Source organism: Calonectris borealis, chromosome 1 (assembly GCF_964195595.1).
Source record: "Calonectris borealis chromosome 1, bCalBor7.hap1.2, whole genome shotgun sequence".
NCBI classification, from domain to species: Eukaryota; Metazoa; Chordata; class Aves; order Procellariiformes; family Procellariidae; genus Calonectris; species Calonectris borealis.
Genome location: NC_134312.1, coordinates 179,459,741 through 179,487,031, shown reverse-complemented (window position 1 = coordinate 179,487,031; position 27,291 = coordinate 179,459,741).

The window sequence follows — 27,291 nt, the reverse complement described above, 5'->3', positions numbered from 1 at the left end:
GGCTGGGGTACTGAATGCCTTCTTTGCTTCAGTCTTTACAAGCAAGCCCAGCCTTGAGAAATCCCAGGTCCCAGAGACTGGGGGGAAGTCTGGAGCACAGAAGATGCACCCTTTTTGGAAGAGGATTAAGTCAAAGGATACTTGAGCAAATCAGACATACATAAGTCCATGGGCCCTGATTGGAGGCACCCAAGAGTATTGAGGGAGCTGGCTGATGTCATTGTGAGGCCACTCTCGGTAATTCTTAAGCAATCATGGCCACTCTTGATAACCTTTAAACAATCATGGCAATTGGGAGAGGTGCCCAAAGACTGAAGGAAATCAAATGTCACTCTTATCTTCAAAAAGGGCAAGAAGGAAGACCTAGGGAACTACAGGCTGGTCAGCCTCTCCTGGATTCCTGAGCAGATAGATGCTCAAACAACTAATCTGGGAAACTATTTCCAGGCTCATGAAGGACAAGGGTGTGATCAAGAGGAGTCAGCATGGATTCACCAAGGGGAAGTCATGCTTGACAAACCTGATAACTTTCTACAATTAAATGACTGGCTTGATAGATGAGGGGAAAGAAGTGGATATTTATCTACCTTGACTTCAGTAAGGCTTTTGACATTGTCTGTCGTAAGATCCTCATAGACAAGCTGTTGAAGTATGGGCTAGATGAGCGGACAGTGAGGTTGATTTAAAAATGGCTGCACAGCAGAGCTCAGAGGGTGGTTGTCCAACAAAGTTTAGTTGGAGCCTAGTAACTAGTGGTCTACCACAGAGGTCCATACTGCATCCAATCCTTTTTTTCAACATGGTCATTAATGGTCTGCACGGTGGGGCAGAATGTACCCTTGGCAATTTTGCTGATGACACAAAACCGGGAGGAGTGGCTGACATACCAAAGCATTGTGCTGCCATCTAGAAGAGCCTCAGCAGGCTGGAGAAATGTGCCATAAGGATCCCCGTGAAGTTCAGCAAAAAAAAAGTGCAAAGTCCTGCACCTGGGGAGGAATAACCCCATGCATCAGTACATGCTGGGAGCAGATTTGCAAAATGGACTCGGGCAGGGGCGAATGACAGAGAGTAAGTTGAACGTGAGCCAACACTGCACCCTTGTGGCAAAGACGATCACCAGTATTCTGGGCTGCATAAGGAGGAGTCCTGAGAGCAGGCCAAGGGAGATAATCCTTCCCCGCTTAGCACTGCTAAGGGCACTACTGGAGTACTTTCTCCAGTTCTGGGCAACAAGAGTACAAGAAATGGAACTACTGGAGAGAGTCCAGCAAAGGGCCACGTAGATGATGAAGGAGCTGGAGCATCTCCCATAGGAGGAAAGGCTGAGAGAGCTGGGACTGTTTAGCCTAGAGAAGAGAAGGCTCAGGGTAGATCCCATCAACATGTACAAATACCTGAAGGGAGGCTGTAAAGAAGACAGAGACAGACTCTTTCAAGAGGTATCTAGTGACAGGGACTGAGGCAGTAAGCACAAGCCAAGACATGGGAGGTTCCTGCTGAACAGAAGGAAACCTTTTTCATGGTGAGAGTGACCAAGCACTGGCACAGGTTGCCTAGAGACATTGTGGAGTCACCACCCTTGGAGATATTCAGATGCTGTCTGGAGATGGTCCTGGGCAACCGACTCTAGGTGGCCCTGTTTGAGCAAAGGGCCACCTCCAGAGGATCCTTCCAACCTCAACCATTCTGTGATTCTCTGAACTGTTTTGTCTTAAAGACCAGGATGAATTCAGTAGTGGAAGTGTCTGACTTCTTATTTTGCCTTTTTTTTCTACTTTACTTGACAATTATTAATGAACCAAAACCTGATTATTTTTGCTTCACTTCCATTAAGATGACTACACACATGCATGAACATACACACTTCCCTGCAGATACTAACACTCTTCTGCAATATTGTTCTTTAGCAATATAATTTATACATTTTTAGAAACTTCATAAGAGCACAAATAGAAATAGAAATGTTTTATTACAAATTTGTTTCTACTTTTTCTGTAGATCTTTTCTCATGTGGCAAGCCATAAAATCTACTATCACCAATATTAGCCAGCAGCCTACTTGCATTATAGAAATGAATCCATCACCTGGTAACCAAATATACACTGCATATATCTAGACTTCACACCTTCAGTGTTCCCCAGAAGAATCATCAGACCACCGTGTTTTGCAGAATACACAGAAGATCAACGAATTGCAGGTGTTTTTCTTTTCTCTTCCTGTTGATTTATAAATCCAACATTAAACACTATATTTAGCATGTAAATAAGAGATTGAGTGGAGAGTATATTTTCACTTGCATTTTTACTTTCCATTTAAATGCAAAAATTGTTCTTTTGCTGAGTTTTACAAACCTTTGTTTATAAGATTGTGCTTAATATTTATAGTGGGGAAAAAGGCAAGTTGGCTGATTTTATTTTTCTTGAAAAAACAAGGGGAGAACCAGAGTTTACCAGTCCTTGTTCTGTTACAAATCTTTTTTGTAACATAGCTCATGATTATTTGCATGTTTTGTTTGTATTCCTGTTTGTTTTGTCAATTCTATGCAATTCCAGCAAACATAAACTTGCTCCAGCACTTTGTGAATTCATTTAATTGCATGTGTCAGTTCATACAGATCTCACTACGCACAGTGATTACAACAAAAGGAGATGATATAAAAGATAGTGATAGGAAGGTGAATAAGAGGATATATGAAGAATGTGAATGTGAATATTAGCTATAGGCTATCCTTGATAAGTTTTGAGCTACATTATATACATAATTTCTCTTTTCTGAGTATTATAGAGAAACACAGAGAAGGCTGAAGATAAGAGGATGCTAAAGTGAGAAGTAAGGAAAGTTCATAGAGGTTTAGTATTGAACAGCTTCAGAATCAACATTGATATGACAGTAGGTGTAAATATGAAATAGGTTTTCACCTATGTAGGAAACTAAACGGTGTGCTGGAAAGAAGAAAAAAAATGCCACAACAAAATAGGAGAAAGAAAGTAAAATACGTAAAATACAACAAAGGGAAGATAAGAATATAACCCCAATTTATGTGTTCTTAGTGCTATCCTTAATTATTGTCAGGTGTTCATAAAAAATAACAAGAAGCATCTCAGAAATATCAAAGACTGGAAAGAGGAAAACGTAGAGAAGAAGAATGAAGAATAAAGTGTTTTCATCTTAAGTCAATTGAGATTCTTCATACTATCTTAAGTATGAAAAAGATTTTGGAAGACTAATCCATTCTCATCTAAGATTTTGGAAGACTAATCCATTTGTCTCATCTGCTTAAAAGTACTTTCAATAACAGAAGGTCAACAAGTTTCTTTAGCAAACTTTCCAGTTCTTCATTACCTTTTCCTTCCAAAAGTGTTTTCTAATATCTCTTATACTAGACAATGAATCTTTTTTTCTTGCAATTTAAGTCCATTAGTTCTTTTCTTATACAGAGAACATATTATCCCCTTCTTTGAAACAGTCTTTTATTTTCTTGAAATCTATTATCACATACTCCCTAAATATTCTCTTTATTCTATCTTTCCTTGCAGGTCATAATCTCAAGACTTTCAATCAGTATTTCTGCTCTGGTTGGCATTCTCACCAATTGGTACCTACTCATTATAAAGCCTGGTAGAAAAAAAATTCACATAGTATGCAAGACTATTCATGAATTCTGAATTGAATAAAAGGATAACTGCATGCATCTTGTAGGCCACAAGAAACATTTTAGCATGATGTCCACTTTTTAATTTTTGTTTTTATTTTAATGATATTATGATGTTGTCGACTCATGTTTACCTTGGGATCCTCTCTAACTTGGAGACCTGCAGAACTTTTACCTAGAAAGTTGTTCCCTAGTTTGTGTGTGTGCAATTTATTATTTCTGCCTAAGTGAGTATCTTATGGTTGTCCCTACTGAATCACATCCTATTATTTCAAACTTACCTCCAATTTGTCAAGATTTTTTTGAATTCTATTCCTGTCCTCCAACACACTTGCATTCTTTCCTGAACTTGGCATCATATGTAAATATTCTCTATTCCGGCATCCAGGTTACTCATACTGAAGCTCCAGCATGGAATCTTCAGACTACTGAAGCAGTCCTCTCAAGAGTAGTACATAGAACAGCAAAAGAAAACTAAAGAAATATGGTATACAAAGCAAGCGTGTCAGTGGGAAAAAAAGTTAGCAGAATAAGAATCAAAGCAATCTTGTATATGGACTATGCTGCAGGAAGAAGTAGTGTGTCTGGATAGTTCTATCATTAAACAAGATGATCCCTAGTAAAAATCAATAGTGATCCTTTTTGTTTGTTTGTTTGTTTTCATAACTAGTACATCTGTAAAGTCACCTTCAGGCATCTTCAGGCAAAACAACTTTCTTCTTGTCCTGAAGCTTTTAGATTATCCATGTATATATAGAATCTTGCAAGAGAAAACCATCTGTTCCAAAATTCTGTATAAATAAAAGGGAGAGTTCAGCGAATGACATAGTAATCTCTGTTCCTCTTCACCTAGTGTGACAGATCATCTGATTCTTGTCTTTTCCTAGTTTTAACCTCCACAGTGAATAGCTATTAAGGTGTTGCCTCCTCTAGCTATAACCATAGCAACAAGAGGAGATATGGCAGTGTTACTTCTCTGTTTTCATTTTCATTCCAATCTTCTTCCTTTCCCAATTTCAGAATATTAGTGTAGTTGAAGTAGAGCCACCTCTTCCATCTCCACAGCACAGGATGTAAATCCATGAGTCCTGCCAGCTGAAGAATCAGTAATCGCAAAATCACCACATACACTTCTTTTTCTTCTTCAAACAGAGATCCCGGATGACTTAGTTCATATTAACATTATATTGTAATAGTATCAGTGACAGGTACGGCCACAAGGTGTGTGTAAAAATGTGAACCAATGCTTTTAACTGCATGTGACATGCTTAGTGCAGCCACTTCACACTGGCTACTGCTTCTTTTATACAGTCCATTTTTAACAGAAGAATGTTTGAATAACAATCATCAACCAGATTAATGAGTCATTAATCACCACATTTTCTTTCTCTATATATTTGACTGTCATGTAACAGCTCTACTCTAAATCGTTTATCTACTGCTACCTATGAAATAATTTAATCCCTGGCCTTAATAGCATGAAATTTAAGGTAACTTTAGGTTACTGTGTTTCTTTCAATGGAGTATTGTACTTTTCTGGATTGTAAACATAACACCCCCCCAAAAAAAAAAAAAAATTAAGATAATGAAAACAGCAAAGTAACAGAGTATGATGTTGGGCACAATGCAGTCATTGTTATGTGCAAAGATAGCCATGACACTGTAGTGGTGAAAACTAACAAACTATACTCTTTGTGGCAGACTGAAAGGATTACATCCTCATGTTAATACAGCTGGAATGACATAGCATATACTGCACCTATGTAAATTATAAAAGATTCTGGCTATAAAAGGTAGGAATCTTTTATTTATTGTAATTTAAGTCAGATAAAATTCAATAATCAGGGTAAAATTCTCACTCTCAGTTGTAAACCCGGACAGACAACTGTTTGAGATGCACTTTTCTTATTTATTTATGAGCTTCTCTCATTTTTTCTATTAAATATTCTAAAAATAATATATTTCTACTGTATACATTTTACCTACTCCACAGTGTATTTAATATATTAAAATCTAATTAACAGGATTTTAATTCTAGTAGAAGAATTCTCACACACTGGTAATTACTATTAATGCACATGGGATACAAATTCTAGTCATACTGATGGTAGTAAAGACTGTATTAAATACATAGCAGGTGTAATCACTTCGTTAAGGCTACTTAAAAAATGCCAGCATTTTGAAAAGATAGAGTATTAACATCTGTTGTTCTTGTTCAGAGCTTTCCCTGATGCACGTCTGTATGTGCAGTTGTTTATATGCCAACATGCCTGTGTGCAGTGGTGTGTGTATATACACCCATATCAGCTTGGCCAAAGCAAAATAATACCTTCTCCTCTTTATAGAAAGAAAATATAAAATAATCTAGATCACAATTTTGCTGCCTTTCCATGAGATAGAGATTTGCTATTTGTATTTTTGTTTACTTGTTGAGTTGAAACTTTGTATTTAATTAAGTAAAACAGGATCTCTAAAATGCAGTAAAGTTCAAAAGTAAACAAAAGATTAATTCATTGTGGTTATAGCCCACCTCCTTGTGTATCTGAACCCCCAACCCCACAAAAAGAAATTCACTTTTCAGGAAAGAAGTTTTTAAAACTGTGGGAATTAAATCAATTTTTCATCCCTAAAAATGTTGATGTGCACAAATAATAAGATCCTAAGAATGTTATCAAATTGTTACATATTATATTAAATAGACGTTAATTTGTAAATATATTTGGCTCATAATTTAGGAGTTAGTTATCTAATTGTGCTTAGTCATTCTGTACTGAGTTACAATGAGTCTTTTTCTAGAATGCATGTGTAAGTTTTAACTTGCTTTAAATTTCCTGAATTAATTTGAAAGCCAATGCGCCTTTGGCAATCTGTGGCATATGCTTGATTATTTTTTATCAACTTTATTTTACTGAAGAGATGAAAAAGTAAAGGGAGCAATTGCACATAAGATATGTTTACATTGCATAATTATTTGTTTTGCATATAATTTTTTTAATCTAAATTCTTACTGAGATCAACAAGTCTTTAAACATGAATAACATGAGTTAAGGAAACAGTAAGGTTTTAGATTTTTCTTGTCACAGTTTCATAGCAAAGAATGGACTTTTGAAACGTCAAATGAGGTGGAAGACAGAAACCAAAAAACAGGAGGAAGTATGTAACATTTCAAGTACAGTTTCATTCCTGCTCAAATACTCTTCTAATTCCTAGTTTCCTTCACTTTAAATTGCTAGCATTAGTCCTGATTTTTCCTAGGGTTTAGCACAATAAAAACTTCAATAAGTCCTAAAATTTTCTTCAGTTATTAAATCAGTTTTGGTTTTCAGTATCAATTTTTTCAACAAAATTAAATTTTACTACATGTAGCTGTAATTCTAATCTTTATTTTTCTTAGTAAAAACAAATACTTTCATCCATTTTTCTCTGTCCTAGCTTCCTTTGTCTCTGTCTCTGTCTTCTTTTGCTATGAAACCTTTTGTAGGGAAAATATATCAGTAATTTCCGATTTGACTATGTAGTTTCAGAAGGCAATTTAGGTATGGTAATAAGGTACAATGCTTCCCATTTGTCTTCTGACATATTTTACTGTCCTTTATTTGTTTCTAATTTCACATTTTATTGGTATTTTAATTCTTCTGATTGGCTTCTTTTTCTCATAATACTTTATTACTCCTGTTTTGATGTCCTATGTATTTTCCTTCATAAGTCCATTTAATCTTGAATAATTAATGAAAATAATCATTTTCTAGACACCGGTTTTGGCATGTAGTCTTCCTGTTAGCCATCAGCTTATAAAATGTAATGCTCCTATGAGGGTAGTTTCAAAAAGTCACACAATTCAATTATTCACTTCCACAGAGCAAGAATCACAATGTGTTAATACTTTCCTACAGTGGATTTTATATTTTGGCAATAGATCATAGTAAGGCTGCAGCTTTTCAAAATCTGGCAAAGTAAAAGAGAGTTACCAGATGGAGTCCTCAGGTAACATACTGAAATCAATGCAGTTTATTAATACAGAAGTGTTTAGGTAGGCTGTGTATTAATCTCAACCTTCAAAAGTAGACTGACAGTGACTTGCCAGATTTTGGAGTTCACGGAAAAAGAGATCCTGGTAACTGATTAATTTATTTCACATATTTACCTAGATTTATTTTAAAGAGTCTTTGGAAGGTTTATCTACCATGTGCTACTCTATTCCTCTGTCTTCCCAGCCAAATAGATAGAGTTCAGCCTACCCATTTAAAAGGAACCCAGGCTGAATAATTATATACTCCAATTGTTCTCCATCTGCTGCTTGCTTGATCTACAAATGCCTTTTCTTGTACCAGGAAGCAAACAGCAGAAACTCAGCTGTTCAGAATTTCCATCTGGGAAATTGCAAGTTGCTGTATTCCAGTACCTAGAAGAACCTACTCCTGCATATAGTTAAGTATAGATTAAAATGTATAGGAAGGGGAAATCATTAAAAAAAGGCAAATCATCTTGTTTCCTCTGGACTAATAATAAAGGGTAAGTAGAAGAAAATCAAGTAGTGGATAAGCTCCCTATGACACCTTTTTCTAAGCTAGAGCTCTGCAAGTTAGAACACATGCTGCACTCTTGGAAATGTGGATGATGATAGCAATATCCATATGGTACTAGGAAACATTTCTTAGGGTCAGGTTCATATTTCTTCCAGATTCATGTGCTTCCAAGCTTTTTACATGAGGAACATTTATTAAAACCACAGAGTAGCTCCTACCTTCTAAGAGCTAGCCTTACAAGGATAGAAAAGATTGTTGTGTCTAAAGCTTGGAACAAAGTGACACAAATCTAATTTCTTTTAAATGCATATTTGGTATTAAAAAATGTTTACCAGCAGAAACTATGGGGTTTTTTTTGCTTATGTTGCCAAAACACAATGACAAAATTTTCCAAATGAAAATTTTTACATTTTTTCCTTTTTAAAATTTATTATAATTTGCTTTTTTATTTACTTGAATTAAAAGAAAATAAAGGGGTGGTTTTAGTAGCAACATTGATTTTTTTCTGGATAGACAGACACTTTCCAAAGTAAATTATTTTCACAATTAAAATTTAATCTTGCTCAAAAGAGCCAATTTATTTTAAAATCTACATTTTAAAATTTTAATATGTTATAATCTGAAAGTTTTATGTGACTGTAGGGTATATACTGGAGCCAAATCTTCTAGTAACAACATTTTCTGGAGGACAGCAAAATCATAGATGTATACATGGAAGGAAGGAAAAAAACACACCTGATACTGATTATATATATATAAAAAAAAAAGCCCAACCAAAAAGCCGTTAAAGTGGGAAAAGCAGAGAAATAATATAAATGATAGATATTAAGATCTTCAGTAGGATATATGTTTAACGATTGATTTTTTTGCCACAGTTCTGTAGACTGTGCTACTCTTAAACAATCAGGCATATCACTGTATTGGGTATCTGTTCCTGGGTGCCGGCAGCAGGGGCTGCAGCGCGGCTTCTGTGAGGAGAGGCGGGGCCTGCCCCGTGCCATACACAGCCACTTCCACACGTCTCCAATGGACCCACCGCAGGGCACAGCTGAGCCCCGCAGCCAAGATGCTGGCACCTCTGGGAAAACATATATAAAAAAGGGCAGAAAACACTGCACAAAAGTGTGAGTAGAAAAAAAAAGTGTGAGAAACAGTCATGTGAACATGAAGAAGGAGCAGAGATTCTGCTGGAAGCTACTTCAAGGCGTATGGATGCCAGGGAGGTGATTAGACACAGCCAGCATGGCTTCACAAAGGGCAAATTGTGCCTGACTAATCTGGTGGTCTCCTACAATGGAGTGACTGTTTTGGTGGATAAGGAAGTCATCTACCTCGACTTCTGTAAGGCATTTGATAAGGTCCTACATATCCTTGTCCCTAAATTGGAAAGATATGGCTTTGATTGATGGACCATTCAATGGATAAGGAATTGGCTGGATGGCCACATCCAGAGTTGCAGTCAATGGCTCTATGTCCAAATGAAGATCAGTAACAAGTTGTATCCCTCAGGGATCTGTACTGGGACAAGTACTGTTCAATATCTTCATCAATGACATAGACAGTGGGATTGAGTGCACCCTCAGCAAATTTGTGGATGATACCAAGTTGAGTGGCGTAGTTGATATGCTTGAGGGAAGGGATGCCATCCAGAGGGACCTTGACAGTGTTGAGAGGTGGTCAATGTGAACCTTAGGAAGAGGGTGAGACACTGGAACAGGTTGCTCAGATGTGTTCCCCATCATCGGAAACATTCAAGGTCAGGTTGGAGGGGCTTTGAGCAACCTGGTCTAGTGAAAGATGTCCCTGCCCACAACAAGGGTGTTGGAACTAATTGATCTTTAAAGGTCCCTTCCGACTCAAACCATTCCCCTGCAGCCTGTGGAGAGACTATGGTGGAGCAGTTATCCAGATTGCAGCCCGTGGAAAGGGCCCATGCTGGCACAGAGAAATAATGTGAGGAGGAAGACACATCAGAGAGAAACCGTTACAGATTCACCACAAGCCCCCATTCGCCATCCCCCGTGCACCACTTGAGAGGGGGAGGTAGAGGATTTAGGAATAAAGGAGTGAAGTTGAGCCTGAGAAGAAGGGTGGGGGTGGGGGAAAATGTTTAAGAGTTTTAGGGTTGTTGTTTTTAATCTATTTCTCACAATCCTACTCTTTTTAATTGGCAATAGATCAAATTATTTTTCCCCAAGTCGAGTTTGTTTTGCCCGTAATGGTAACTGGTAAGCAATCTCCCTGTCTCTATCTTGACCCATGAGCTTTTCATCTTATTTTCTCCCCTTGCCCTGTTGAGGAGGTGGAATGAGAGAGTGGCTGGGTGGGCATCTGGCAGCCAGCCAAGGTCAACCCACCACAACATTGCATTTGGGAAATACCAGGCAATGTTTAGGATTTTAAGCTGCTTCCTGCATCAGCCTGTGTAGCCTGTGCAGCATGATGCCTGCATTGTCACGATTAAGAGTGTGCCAACATTCCCTTTGTAAAACCTTTACATTCAGGGGATTAGAATAACATGGCATTAAAAATTCTTTCTGAGCTGAAACTAAGCATACAGTACTTAGGTTGTAATGGCAATGCTGATGTTGTTTGAGGCTCTTGTAGTGTGAATACTAATATTAATTTCCCAAGCATTCAGTTCTAATGATCTGAGTGCTAGACTTGCAAAATGACGTGGTTACTGTAACACTGAGCTTTGCAATGCCTCACTCCCAGAGGGGAATCCATGCATTGGAGCAACTTGCCTGTGCTCCCAGTACAATATACTGGAAATTTAAAACACTCTGAAGGAAGACCCCAGCTGGCAGGACGCTGAGCAGAAAACTGCCAAGCTAATCATTAGGAGACATTGCAGAAAAGGTAGCTTCTTTCTTTCAAGGTACAGAGAAGGTGATATTTTTAAAATGCCCGTGGTATAAGTAATGCTATTAAAGATGTCATTTATTTATTTGGATTTTTATGAAAAATTGCTTTTAATATGGCAATGAAATAGCAAGTATTTTTTAAAAAATGCTGTTGTTTGTTTTTTTTTTTTAAATTAATCAGGGATTTAGCCTACATGGAATTTTTGTAGTAGACAGACTCAGAAGGAATAGCCTTAAAAAGCAACTTCATTGCAGAAAAGCTCGCTTTCAAAAGTTTCTGTAGAAGTTTGTTCTGCCCTCAAATGTTTTTAATTCGAGTATGCGACATGAAGTGTTGATAAGGGTTTTTGTCTGTGGTTTTCTCATAAAGACATTCTTTCCTGGTCCTTGAAGTGCTATGTAGAGTTCTCAAAAAAATTTAAATTTGCTTCAAGTGAAAACAAGAAAAAGCAAGTTTGATTAAGACGTTCGTAAGAGGTATTGATACATGGTGAAGTTATACTAAAAATGGTAATTAAAGTGTTTTATTAAACTTGTTCTCTGTTCAATGTCTTTCAGCTTGTCGGGAGAAATTATTGCTACAGGTATTTTCATTTTAAGAATGAAACAAAATGATAAGGGATTAGAGAACAAAATCCTTGTGGGAATGTATCTTTTAGTTACTATATTGATGTTACTGCTGACTGCTGTGTGATGCAGCAGATGTAATTTACTGGCTGTATCTTTTTTAGCAATTTATAGAACTAATCACTATGACAGATAGTCTTAAATACATAATACCTTCCTTTCTGTCTGTTTAGAGTAATGTATAGAGAGTAAAATCCCTGTTGAACATTCCCAAACAGAAATATGTGAAACAGTTCTTCACACATGATAAGTGTTAGGGAACAAAGTATGGTATAAATAGATTTTATGTTACTTATGTCCTGCTGTACAAGAATCATGAACACTAGAACAACTGCTAAATGTAACATAACACATAATGTTGGTAGACATCCATTCTCACCCATTTGGGACCATAAGTCACTGCTTCAATAGATACAATGAATGGGTTACAAAACCTACCTATTGAGAAATCATTTTGGATGAAATCCAGTAGTCTTTCAAGGTTTCAAAAATAAAATAATAATTAAAAAAATCCACTACCAGCAAAATAGATGTGCTGAGGAGTATGAAGCACAGAGCATGCAAAGTTCAGGTTCAACGAGGTTCAGATCTCTCAGCAGTTCATGGCTGAATCTCACTGTGTCCAGTAGCTGTGCGAAGTCAAGGGTAGCCATGATCACTGATTCTACTGCAGCTCTCAAAGAGACATTAAGTTCCCTTTATATTCAGAACCATATTAACAATTAACAAAAAAGCACAGCTCCTACTGTGAAAGAAATAGGTTGGCCCAAACAAATTCTGTTTCTCAGTTTGTGGTCAAGCAAATACCACACAATTATTTGGAACCTATGTTGTTTATTGAAATTGTCACTTTCTTTTAACATTTATCACATCTAGTTGTATGAATACTCAGTTCCAGCTTTTGCAAAAGTGTTACTAAGCAAAATTTGGCTCTTGGCATGTTTTGTACTCTGAACATTGGTCAAACCGTGGATTTCAAAAAAGGTAGCTTTGAAATTAATTAGTGTGGACTTAATAATTAAAACAGCAGTATCAGCACCCAGTAATTTCTGCTACATTAGTCAGTTCGCAGAGTTTATTTAATTTATCTGAATTAATTAATTCTCCTTTCAGCACAGTCATTTATTTTCAAGGTAACGGCTGTTTTGAACTATTCAGCCATCCCAGTGAAAAGAATTCAGTATGGTATTAGGGAATTATGTTGTGCCTCTCTTTTTATCTTAAAAGCCTCTAAGTGTGTGTGGTGGTTGTAATGGGAAAAATGTGACTGTTTTCCTAATAGAATGACATTTCCTAAGATACATTTATGTGGTTATAAGCAGTACGTTGCATCTTGTATGACAGAAGCAGTTAAAACTGACACATTAAAAGGTTTGCCGGTTTTGCTCAGCAAAAAATAACAGTGCTAATCTCTCTATAACTCCAGATTTCTAAAGCCAGATGCTGAATTACACCAGACCTTCACTTACTGTAACTCAAAAGAATGCAAGCAGAGTGAGATCTTGGCCACCTTTCAGGTCCAGTGCTGTAGGACAGCCAGCACTATGTAGCACTGAGCACCTAAGATAACATTTGGATTATTTCTACCAGCCAAACACAGTCCTACAGGTCTCCCACCACTACAAGCATTACAAAAATAACCAATAATCTCAGAGAAATAGGACATATAAATCTGCTGTTGTTATGCTGTCGTAGTTTAACCCCAGCCGGCCACTAAGCACCACACAGCTGCTCACTCAAACCTCCCCAGTAGGATGGGGGAGAGAATCAGAAGGGAAAAAGTGAGTAAACTCGTGGGTTGAGATAAAGACAGTTTAATAGGTAAAGCAAAAGCCGCGTGTGCAAGCAAAGCAAAACAAGGAATTAATTCACTACTTCCCATCGGCAGGCAGATGTTCAGCCATCTCCAGGAAAGCAGGGCTCCATCACGTGTAACGGTTACTTGGGAAGACAAATGCCATCACTCCGAACGTCCCCCTTTCCTTCTTCTTCGCCCATCCTTATATGCTGAGCATGACCTCATATGGTATGGAATAGCCCATTGGCCAGCTGGGCCAGTCGTCCTGGCCACGCTCCCTCGCACCCCCCCACAACTTGGCAGGGCACAGGAAGATGAAGAGTCCTTGACTATCGTAAACACTACTTAGCAACAACTAAAACATCAGTGTGTTATCAACATTATTCTCATACTACATCCAAAACACAGCACTGTACCAGTTAATAGGAAGAAAATCAACTCCATCCCAGACGAAACCAGGACATAAGCTAAGCAATAAATGGATATATCAGGGTTAGTATTATGATAAGATATGGAATATTTAACAGGCCGTAATGGACTAAATATGGAAAGTGTGTTAAAGTCTCTGTGCAGCGAGCTTTCACTGAAATCTCCATGAACAGTTTTTGAAAGGTTCAATTACAGAAAAGTCTGAAATAAAAAACTTGTCATACTAATTCACCAAAAAACATCCCATTAACCAATCATTTCTGGATCCCAGGAAAGGAGACAAAATTAAAATGAAGTTTTTATTTTCTTTGGAGTTTATTGAAACAGATTGTTCTGGCCACTGAAACAAATTTAGAAATGGACATCCAAATATAAATTCTCTGAAGAAAAAAGGCAGAGAATAGAAAGGAAGATGACACAGAAAGACAACTAGTATGAACAGTCACACTGTTCATTGCAGACCTGGAAATAAAATGTTGGTCTTCTAAATTCTTATTTGGACATCCATTTACAAGTTCAAATTATTTTCAAAATTACTAATATAATGATATCTCTTTCAAAGCAACTGTGAAAAATTGACCAAATTTTTGACAGCCAGTGCTATGGTATCTTCACATGTTTATTATATTAATATTTCTGCTAAGTAAAAAATGTATTTTTCTTACTGTCATATTAAAAAAAAAAAAAGGAAAAAAGAAAATAACAACACCAAAACTTAAATATTTCACATATAATGCCCTCAATACACTCTAGATTACAGAAAAATAAAATTATATTCCTTCCACATAACTATTGACATTTTGATGTGAAAATAGTTTTTCTTACAAAAAACGTTCTAAGCATTTTATTATACAGAATGTTAATTACATTCCTTTTAACTGACTTTTTTTATTAACCATATAAATAACAGGTAAAATTAATTTGTGAGCTGGTCCTTGATGAAGCACAGAAGTGTTTCTATCTGGAACTAATTATGTTTAATCTTCTGTGTCACAGAGGGAAAGTAATCCAAGAAACAACAGTAAATAATTGTGTTTCTACCTTGGTTTAAGTCTGTATTGTCAGTGTTATTGAAAAATATAGATAAATAACAGAAGATAGCTCACATTGTCCAAATAAGTATTTCTTGATAGGAATAATACTTTCCTCTTTGAGACAGGATCAATTTTAGTAGGTGGAAGGTTAAGGTTTTAAAACACTCTTAAAGAGTGAATGTCATTGTTCCTTTGTGTCTTTTGCAAAATATTTTCCTTAAGTGGTATTTAAAATAAATTGTACATTCTAACCTTAAAGAAAGGACAAGGCACTCTAATTAATACTAGAGAATGTGTGTTTTTTTCTTGTTCTGTTTTGGTTTTGTTTTAAGGATCTATATCAATAACAGAATCACATAATTGGCCTTGTACCATAGTGAGGAAAAATATTCTAGTTCCATACTGCTGATGGAAAAGACCAGTTAGGTCACCAAGGTCACAGCCCCTTGAACCATCATCACTTTGTGTATTATTTTTTCCTCCTGACAAGCTTATCCACAAAGCTCCATTTTGCCATGAAACATCCTATCAGTATGAGTGGGAGATCTGAATGCAATTCCCAGGATAGCCAAAAGGGGTTGAGCTGTTAAGCAACATTTCAATATTCAGGAAAAAAAGAAAACAAAGAAAAAGGGGATCAGGCTCAGCCAGCACAGGTTCATGGAAGGCAGGTCCTGCTTGACCAACCTGATCTCCTTCTATGACCAGGTGACCTGCCTAGTGGATGAGGGAAAGGCTGTGGATGTGGTCTACCTGGACTTCAGTAAAGCCTTTGACACTGCCTCCCACGGCATTCTCCTAGGGAAGCTGGCGGCTCATGGCTTAGACAGGTACACTCTTTGCTGGGTGAAAAACTGGCTGGACGGCCGAGCCCAGAGAGTTGTGGTGAACGGAGTTAAATCCAGTTGGCGGCCGGTCACAAGCGGTGTTCCCCAGGGCTCAGTATTGGGGCCAGTCTTGTTCAATATCTTTATCAATGATGTGGATGAGGGGATCGAGTGCTCCCTCAGGAAGTTTGCAGATGACACCAAGCTGGGCGGGAGTGTTGATCTGCTCGAGGATAGGAAGACTCTGCAGAGGGACCTGGACAGGCTGGATCAATGGGCTGAGGCCAATTGTATGAGGTTCCACAAGGCCAAGTGCTGGGTCCTGCACTTGGGCCACAACAACCCCATGCAACGCTACAGGCTTGGGGAAGAGTGGCTGGAAAGCTGTCCAGAGAAAAAGGACGTGGGGGTGCTGATTGACAGCCGGCTGAACATGAGCCGCCAATGTGCCCAGGTGACCAAGAAGGCCAACGGCATCCTGGCCTTTATCAGAAATAGAGTGGGCAGCAGGAGTAGGGAGGTGATCGTGCCCCTGTACTCGGCACTAGTGAGGCCGCACCTCGAATACTGTGTTCAGTTTTGGGCCCCTCACTACAAGAAGGACATGGAGGTGCTGGAGTGTGTGCAGAGAAGGGCAACAAAGCTGGTGAAGGGCCTGGAGCACAAGCCTTATGAGGAGCAGCTGAGGGAGCTGGGATTGTTTAGCCTGGAGAAGAGGAGGCTGAGGGGAGACCTCATCGCGCTCTACAACTACCTAAAAGGAGTTGTAGTGAGGTGGGTGTTGGTCTCTTCTCCCAAGTAACTAGCGACAGGACGAGAGGAAATGGCCTCAAGTTGCGCCAAGGGAGGTTTGGGCTGGACACCAGGAGAAATTTCCTTACTGAAATAGTGGTGAGGCCTTGGACCAGGCTGCCCAGGGAAGTGGTTGAGTCACCATCCCTGGAAGTATTTAAAAGATGTGTAGATGAGGCGCTTAGGGACATGGTGTAGTGGGCATGGTGGTGTTGGGTTGATGGTTGGACTCGACGACCTTAGAGGTCTTTTCCAACCTTAATGATTCTATCATTCTAAAAAAAAAAGCAACAGAAGAAGCACAGAAATAGGGAAATAAAGAACTGATTTCCACAGAAGTAGTATAGGTTATTATATAGAATAACCATAAGTATGTCCTCATACTCATCTTTGCTCAACTTTATCCCTTAGCAACTGCTTTTGCTAGACTAGAATCTATCAAAAACATTGCATTCTTAGCTTCTCTTTGTTCTGTAACTTCCAGAAGGATCCAAGTTGGAAGGTACCAGTACTTTGGTATAGATGTCATCATTTCAACTTTAGATCAGCTAATTATTCCGACATAAAATTGCCCGTAGGGGAGGTCATGATTTAACATGGGGCACATTGAATTCTGTGTGTCCAAGCTGAAATTCAGTGAAGTAGTGTAGTTAGCATTTGCACACTTCAGACCTTGAATGATCCCAAGTGATCATAGTCATAATATTTAACTGTTCCTACGGAGATACAGAACTCTGGTAAATCAACTGTAAAATACTGTGCTGTGGTATGGCTCATTATTGCCCCAGAGAATAAAGGCTTTCCATCAAAGATTGCATTCACATAGTGTTAGGGCAGGAAAACAATTTCAAGTCAGTATCCAAGCTACCTATCAATCCCACCCAGCTAACGTTACACAGCAAAGCTCCTCGGAGACACCCATGTCACCACAGAATTCCCTAGAAGACATATACCTGTTTCCGTCACAGGCAAAGTGCCTAACTCATTTCAAACTGCAGATAACTAGCGCAGTGAAGATCTATACTAAATAATACCACAGGCTTGAGTTTCCTACATGTGTATTCCCTGATGATCACTTGGCTGTGGGTTTAGCACATCAAACAGAGCCAAGGGACGTATTTGAATTTAAGCTCACACCCATGCTCAAGATTTGTGTGGCATAGCCTGAGTGCTACCCCAACACATCTTATGACACATTCCAAACCTGTTCTGACACCTGATGTTTAATAGCTTCACTGCAATGTTACGAGAGGACATTATGGTTGACAAGGGGTTGAACACCACCAGCCAACTAATTAGTAAGTACCTGGTTTGGTGTGTATCCTAATTCAGAAAAAACATCGTTACACTTCCATGTTCAACACTTCTTTACAGATTAAGTTGTCTTAAACCTCCTTAAGAGCCGTTAAAATGTCATACAATTTTGCAGCAAGTTCTTTAAATTCTTATATCAGTAGTACAGCACACTGCAAACTGTTTCCATTACTGTGTATCTTCATATTTCTTAAAATTTCCTGCATGTAGATATCACCAGATTTCTGGATAACCACTGTTTAAATACCTACACATTAAAAATGTTGTGTCATACGTGCAGACATAAGAATTGTTTTTGCAGAGCCAATAAATTTTTCCCCATTCTTGTAGATTGTGTGGATATTTTGCTTTTTTTTTGATATATATATTTCACCACTAAATAAGATATATTCTCTGTGGCTCTTTGTGCAAAATTGTGCAAAAGTCATCATGGCTTTTTTTTTTTTTTTTTTCAAACTTAGTACTATAAACCCCTGAAAAAGAGAAATGTTTTCAGAGCTTCAACTACAGCAACTCTGTGACATTGTTATGTAAGAATTAAATAAATGTGCCATCTCTCTGCACTGTAGATTGTGAAACGCAGAATTCCCAGAGAGGAGTTTCAACTAGATCACTATCAGGTATTGGAGAATGTTCATTGATGACATGAGAATTGTTATTCACAGGCTCTTTCAGCAGATCTTCTCATCCTCCAGAATTTTAAAATCCTCATTTATGTCAATAAGGAATGAGGGGGGTGGAAAGGGTCAGAGGAGGTTTATAGGCTTAGAAGGAGGTAAGAGAAGAAGGATTCAGTGTGGTAAAGAAAAGGGAACAGGAGAAGTCCGTCCAATTTTTTTAAGGATGATGGTGGCAAAAGGAGTGTCGGGTATCAACAGGGATTTGAAGACCTGTGGATCTGGGATGGAATGACGCTACATCCTTATATCCTTCATTGAGGAACAAGCATCCTGCTTGCCAGCAACTGCTTTCTCCTTTGACCCCTCCTCTCGCACAATTGTGTCCATACTTCCTAACCAGTACAGCAGCTCCTTCTCAAGCTGCTACTATTTCAGCAGGGAGGAGCTTGCCTGATGTCTGTTACTGTTGCAATGATGGGATGAACGGGGAGAAAAACAAGCCCTGGTGTCAGGCCAAAGATCCAGAAGCAAGTGGCTGATCCTTCTAGTGCTGTCAGAGCCTGAGAGGATGAAGATGCTACAGAGCATATACCCCTCCTCCCTAAACAGAGTCTCTGCTCCCAGACCCCAATCTCTCTCTCAGTGATGGTAGAGGATTATGCAGATGGCACAGAGGAAAAGGGCTTTTCAGGAAGTGCATGCTGATCACAGAGGTGATCTTTAAACTTCGTTGAAATGCACAAAGCCAGCAACCTGCCTTGGTTAGGCCTATTCATGAAACCTGCAGATATTCTCTTCATCAATATTGAGCAGGAAGGTAGGCAGCAATTTTGGAACCCCAGTACCATAGTGGTTGGCAAGATACGAGAAGGTATTAAGAAAAAGAAAATTATAGTTCAAAAATCACATACTCTCTCAAAAAAAAGGTAGTATAGACTTAGCTAGATCAAACTCCCATGTAAATTCATGGTGTCAATTAGAGAAATATTTAAACAACAGGCCAAGTAAAGAATAATATTTTTGTCTGTACAAACTCCTGCCTCTGCAATTTGCTGTTTTGGTTTGTTTTTTTTTTTTTTTTTTAGGTTTAGATCACATCCAAAAATCGTGTTTAATTCCCTTTGTTATGACTTTGTGCATTTTTTTTTCTGAACACATTTTTTTTTTACACGTAACAACATGTTGTAGGAATAAGTTCTCCACTTTAATATGCTTTGTGTGACAGTCTTTTCTTTAGTTTCATTAAAAATATTATCTGCTTGTTCTCATTCAGTGTCATCCAAATCCTACGTAGTAAATTTCCATTCCTTATCTATCTTCTGTATGTCATACGTTGTATCATGGATCCCTATTATGTTTTCCCCTTTCTCTTCCATCTTTTTCCCAGCAACGTCTTTTGCAACCTTAGAAGTCCAGTGTATTTCATGTTTCAGACCTTTCTTCATAGCTCTGTGTTGTGTAGTTCTACAGCATATACTTCTATTATGTAATATTCTGTGTATATTTTACATTTATATCTACTTATGGTCATATAGTTAGAGAGAGGAATAGACAGACATGAGGTCACCAGATCTGCATACAATATTCAAACTGTAAGCATGTGTTAGCTTTATATAATGGCATAATACGTTTTTGTTTAATTCCTTGTTTAAATATTTTTCATAATCTGTTCTATGTAGGAGTAAAAAGAAAAAAAAGAAAGGGTGATAAATTGTGCCACAATTGCTAGGTTGATGCACATAAATGCCAGGATTCTGCAAAACTTCCACGTAAGTTTCTGCCCCTTGAAGTGGGCAGCCAAGGTCGTCTCCTTCTGGAGTGGATATTTATGCTTCAGTCTCCGAAATTTTTAATGGCTTTAGTAATCCTGTACCTGTACTCTTATCTTTTCTCAGGGGCTAATAGTGGATTATTTAGTGAATTAGCTAGCTTTCATAAGAGCAAGTTAATTTTGATCAAAAACAAATCTATAAAGCTCACCAGAAAATAAAAAGAGATAAAACTTTACTTTCTTAAACAGATAATCTCTCAACAATTTAATCAATCTTAACCAATCAGTACAGGTAGGACTAAAACATTTTCTTGTCTTGGTCAAAGCCTTATATCATTTCTTGAATTGAGTGTGATCTGCCCTGTCCATAAGTCAACACTGCCTCTTAATGCAGTTTCAGGTTCTTTGTGTTACCAGTCTTCCCGAACATTACAAAGGATAAATTGTTATTCCCACTGTCTGTAAAACTTCAAAGAAATTGAGAACTTCATTAATCCAGACTTGGGAACTTGTGTTAATTACCCCTTCTAGGACTCTCTTCCCAAAAATATCCCTTGTCTGAACCATTCAGGCAGGAATACGATAGGAAGCAAATAAATAAAAATACATCTGCCATAAAGAACAATTATGTTATAGTCTCTGAATATGCCATGCTTCCAAAATATCTGCAACTAAAAATAATAAAAAGAGCAACTTGAAGTTAAGAGATATGAAAGCAGGCAAAATTTCTAATGTAAGCTTTGGTTCACAGATGTGAGGCTTCTGGGCACCAAATGTGGCACTCAGAAGTAAGGTAAGTACCAAAATTCAAGTCTATAATCTTCAGAACATCCTGAGAAGAGATTGCTGACACATAAGATTGCCCTAGGAAAATTCTGAAGATACATAGCATGGTGCTGCCATGAATGGCCAGGACTGTTGCTACCTTGGCACGACTGAGCTACTACACTTTGATACTTAGTCCCATTAATAATCTGCATAGTCATGCCTTGCTCAAAGCCTCATTTGGAATGGGAGATATTCTTTGGTACAGCTAAAATACACTAAAAGATCAGGCCAACACAACACTCAGCAGCCATGGCTACTCTCATTAAAAAATGTGGAAGCAAGGATTGAAAAAAGAAAGATATAGTTATCCTTATTAAATATCATATTACATTTGTACTCACTCAGAAATTGGGACATCCAGCCTCAATATCCTTCTTAACATGACGACGTTCAAACTCAGGTTCCCATTCAGGCTTGAAGCCAGTGGCTTCTGAGGAACCTGTGCTGATGAAAAGTAAAGAATGCTACACCGTTCATTCAATTTATAAAGATTTTAAATGAAAAACAACAATCTGTTTTTGTTTTCTGGTCATACAGGCTGACTGGAAAAGCAAAGAGAAATATGATCAAGAGAATTCCCACAGAAATAGAAACATATTGTCCATATCTGTGATAAATTTGACAAATCAACATTTCCCTCTGTGCTGGTTTTGGCTGGGATTTCTTCGTAGTGGCTGGTATAGTGCTGTGTTTTGGATTTAGCATGAGAATAATGTTGATAACACACTGATGTTTTAGTTGTTGCTAAGTAGTGTTTACGATAGTCAAGGACTTTTCAGCTTTGCATGCTCTGCCAGGTGCACAAGAAGCTGGGAGGGAACATAGCCAGGACAGCTAACCCAAACTGGCCAACGGGGTATTCCATACCATATGACGTCATGCTCCGTATATAAACTAGGGGGAGTTGTCCACAGAGGAGCAACTGCTGCTTGGGGACTGGCTGGCCATCGGTCAGCGGGTGGTGAGCAATTGCATTGTGCATCGCTCATTTTGTATATTCTATTATTACTATTATTATTATTATTATTATTATTATTATTATTATTATTATTATTATTATTATTATTATTTTCCCTTCCTTTTCTGTTCCATTAAACTGTCTTTATCTCAATCCACCAATTTCACTTTTTTTTTTTCGATTCTTTCCCCCATCCCACTGAGCTGGGGGGGAGTGAGCAAGTGACTGCGCGGTAGTTGGCTGCCTGCCGGATTAAACCACAACACCCTCTTTTTCACCTTAAACCTTTATAGCTTTATAGTCTTTTTCTAATTCCTTCAGCTAACAAAGAAACATTTACTTTTCCAATTCTGAACAAGAATCTTGAACAACCTGTATCTATTTGTGTTCATACTGCTATTGTGTAGAAAAAGAAACTATTCCAAGAACTTATATAGATTGCTATATTCTTATTCTGTTTCCTAGGCATTCACTATGAAACACATTTAGCATCATGATACTGATCTGGTACAACTGTTCTAACAGTTTCACAGGAAATATTTTTCATCTGTCTGAAAGTATTTATTAATGCACTACTACTAGTACCCAAAGGATTGCATTCATAGAAGCAAAAATGTGGTTTTTACTTTTTTCTTTTTTTTTTTAACATGTCTAACTTGACAGTTTTGCTAAGTTGGTTATGATTAACTTATGTGGAAATTACAGGTACATGCTATTCAGTGGGTATTAATTTACTTTATAACTCTACATCTACTGTGAGTGTTCTATTTAATGTATCTTTCTCCATCAGAGACAACTGAAACTGAAGTTCTGTCTGAATGGATTCTGTCAAGGTTTCCTTCACCTTTTAGTTTAATCTTTACCCAGCCCTATCACTGTAATCCCATTTCCCCAGAAACATCAATAAAGATTTTGGCTTGTCTGTATTAGTTGCTTTGATGAGGCCACATCATAGTTTTACAAACATTTTTCTCTATTAACCATTGATGTGATGCACTTTGAATTGGCAATCAGTGGTTTTATATTTATAAATTTGCAGTTAGAAATTAGTTGTTGGTTATAAGGAGCATCTGTTCTGACTATATTTGACATAGCTGTAATTGGTATAATGTTTGCTAACCAAGGAAGACAGGGTAGATTACAGCAGAGCAATTCTGAGACCATACTAGCTGTCAAACTGAGTTATAAACCAGTTTTCAGTGTCATTGATCTTTATATGAAACCTCCATCACTCAGTAGAATCACTAGGGAATGCACTAAACTAAGAAAAAATTATACTCTTGCCCCCTACTTTTTTTTTCTTCATCTTACACACAGTAGAAAAATGACCACTTGCTGTATTTGTAGAAGCATCCACAAAACAGGCATGTTCATCTAGTATGAAGGGTCAGAACTTAGCCTATTGGTAGTTGGTAAGTTTGTGTTAGCTACAAGCATATTCCAGTCCGTGTATACCTTGCTGATCCTTCACTTGTATTTTTCTATGAGAAAATATCTTTTCAGTCAGCATAGGTTCCTCTAAATGTTGGATTAGAAGCTAAAGCAGTTAATTAGAAATATATTTAACATATTTATCTACTTGTCCATTAATTAACGTATTGGTACATTATCAAATTTTCACAAGTATCTGTTTATTTACACAGTTGTATAAAATCATCCTGCTGTTTATTTAGCTTAAGAAAATATGCAGATATCAATGACAGTACGTGTAAACAAGCAGTAGTAACAAAGAAAACAAAAGAAGTCTTGGGGCAATCATTCATTTAAAAAAAAAAAACAGAAAACAAGCTAAATGACAAGACAGTTGGAAATCATCCTGAGTTGCATTCACTTCATCTAAATTTAGGAACTCTATTTATTTCTTTATACATTCACGGTACCCAAAGATGTCTGAGACATCTTCATGGAGCTGGTAGACACTAAACATCACCAGCTGAAAACCTGGTTCTCTGTCTGAGGAACAGAAAAGGTACACTAATAGCATCTTGAATGGCAACAGATGCCTAGCTTGATCAGCTGAACGCAGCACTAGCTGTCTGAAATGTCTAAATATGAGCAAGGTGTCTAATTTCTCATTATAGAAGGTCCCTTATTTATTATACTTCCACAAACTCCTTCACACACATGCCACAATGACTTTTTCAATTAAGTATAATCAATTTTGTCTGATCAGGTGATTGATGCCACCAAGTACAAAGTAAAGGGTGAAAAGTAAGTAATGGGACTATATGTCATTCAGGTACACTTCATGAAGGAAGAAATGAAGCACTAGTTACATCAGCACTGGCAAAATAAATTGCGAACATAAGAAAAGGTCCAGGCAGAAATTTATATCCCCATTGCCTTTAGAGTATATCTGTAGCTAAGCAGGAGGTATTTACAGTTTTCCATTGATAGCCCATCCTGAGATTGCCTAAAATGCTGTTTGTCATGTAGACACATGATAGTCATGCCTTATAGGGATGATCCCACAGACAGCTAGTAAAGCTGTCCTGAGACACACTTCAGACCCATCAAAATGTGTGGTTACTGATTAGCTAATCTTAATGCTCACAGTGTAGACAGGACTGTAACAGAGACTATGATAAAGGGGATCATGCACATAAAGTGTTTGTGCTGAATTGTTCCAGAAAGTCTGAGTACTGGAATGAAAAAAACCACAGTAGACAGGATGATAGATTTCAATTCAAAAGGCATTTCAGACATAGCCACTTGACTCTCCCACTCTAGACAGCTTCCTACAACTTACCTCAAATCTAAGTATGGATACCTCCTGCTTGGTTTATTGGGGTGGAAAGATAAAGAGTGAATAGAGAGATGTGAGGCTTCACTTTCTATAGCTAACCCAATGAAGAAAAAGATGTGAATAGCACTATATCTTACAGCTACAGGCTGCCATTTCTAGGTCTAAGCTATACACTCACACCTTTATGTCTAAGTAAAACAAAACAGAAAACTTTCTGCCAAGTGACATGATCCAGATCACATAATCAAATTTTGCTCTTCTTCCATTTGCTGCTTGTAGTGAGTAGCCATCTATACTTTCTTAATATTTACAGTACCTAAGAGGCACTTTGCTAGGAACTTTCTGGAAAAGTGTTAAGTGAAACAGGCCATTTCTTCCCAGAAGTTTGATAATGATTGAGCTAATGTTTTGAGCCTGCTTTATGTAGCCATCCTGGTTACTTGTCCCAGTCACATACTAGTAAGCCCAGCTACAGTTGGTAACTCAGCTATAGAAATGTGAATAAAGCTTTCTTTGAGATAAAGAAAATACTGTTGAAACTAGCGGTCATAATCAGTGTCCTGCATTTAATACCATAGAAAAAATAATGCTTTCTGAAACTCAAGTATCTACAGTAGGCAAAAGTCTGTGGTCAAGCAAAGGTACATGAAATCTAAAGGTACATGAAATCTCTTAGGTACATCACCTAAATGGGATGAGAGCATCACTGAGAATTTCTAAGTCTTTTTGTAAGTACATGAGTAGAAGTGCCAGCAGAGAGACAAAGCAGAGAAATAATCATGGACAAGTGCAGAAGCCAGGAAGTAGCAGCAGAATTTGGGGGGGAGGGGGAGGGAAGATTTTGGGGAACTATAAGTTGACCAGTAGAAAAGGTACAGGAAATAAAAGTAAAAAGTCCCTTGTTGTTTGAGTCATCTTGTGTTTAGGGATGGTGCATTCCCCCCTGCGTCTCCTGGGCCGCTCCATGATCTCAGAAACTCCTGTTAAACCTTGACCTTGGTGTAATGAGTCAGGCGGTGAAACGTCCCTTGACCATATCACGAACTCTTGCATAGCTGAGGTGGGGGAACAGTACTATCCGTACCAGGAACTCCTGCTGCCTGGCCCAAGTGGGAGATGAGAGTGGGGATAATTTGTCATCCCCTGACATCCTTATCTGAGTTGTAACTCGAGTGGGATGGTACCATTGTTACTGAAACCTTGAGAATTTTCACGGATGACTAAAGCTAATCATCTTGTGACCCTATAAACAGTGGTCCTAAGTGATGCCCTTTGAGCTCTCCCAGACCTCAGCGGGCTGTGCCCAGAGTCTCCGAGTGGGACACCTCTCAGAGCTCGCGAACTCTGGAGTTTGCGATATTCGGAGCACCGTCACCAACTGACGACAGGACCTGGGCTGAAACACTCCTCGAGTCTCCACGCCTCGCCTGTTGAGAAATGCCAACATGAATATTTCACTGGACTTGAGGGAAATTTTTAACAGGTATACCTTTGTACATTTATATATATTTCTCTGTGTGTGTGTGTGTGTGTGAACTGATTTAGATAACTGACAGTAAGCATCATCTGGAATTAAGTCACTGTCGTGATTGCAGTGGACTCTACTAACGCACTTTGTAAATGTTAAATTAGTTAACTATTAAGTGCTGCTAAAATCTTGTGATCCACCTTAAAACTGTGAAAGAACCTTAGACTGCTGCTAAACACATATAATCCCTTAGACATAAACCATTGACCAAATCTGGGACTAGGAGTGGATCCAGCTGCACCTAAGCTCCATCTGGAGTTTAGAAAGTAAGGGGGTCTTCTCTGAATCTCATGACTCAACAAGAGGGTCTCCCTTACTCTTTTCATCCTCAGCCTCTGTATAAATCATTCCAGCTCAATTCTAACTTGATTTTCCTTTGTATGCTTCATCCATGTAGTAAGTCATAGAGTGAACCTTGCCATCGAACTCTGTTAAGTTGCGCTTTTATAAATTTCTATTGAAATCACTTTCTGTTAATACCTTTGACGGTGAATCTTTAAGTGGCCTCTAAATCACTCATTCACAACAACTTTATACCTCTTTTATAAACAACCAAACTGCATCAGAAACTCCTGATTCAATTTAATCAATTTCTTCTCCTATTAGAAACAATGCACTGAATCCTGAACTTTGACTAGTTGTTCAGGTCAAATGGGGTTCTATTATAGACTTGTGGTGGGTTGACCCTGGCTGAATGCCAGGTGCCCACCAAGCCACTCTATCACTACCCCTTAGGTGGACAGGGGGAGAAAAAAAATGATGAAAGGCTCATGGGTCGAGATAAGGACAGGAGATCACTCAGCACTTACCATCACGGGCAAACAGACTCGACTTGGGGAAATTAATTTAATTTATTGCCAATCAAAATCAGAGTAGGGTAATAAGAAATAAAACCAAAATCTTAAAACACCTTCCCCTTTCCATGGGGTGCTGTCCTTCAGGAACTGCAGAGTGGGTCCCCCATGGGGTGG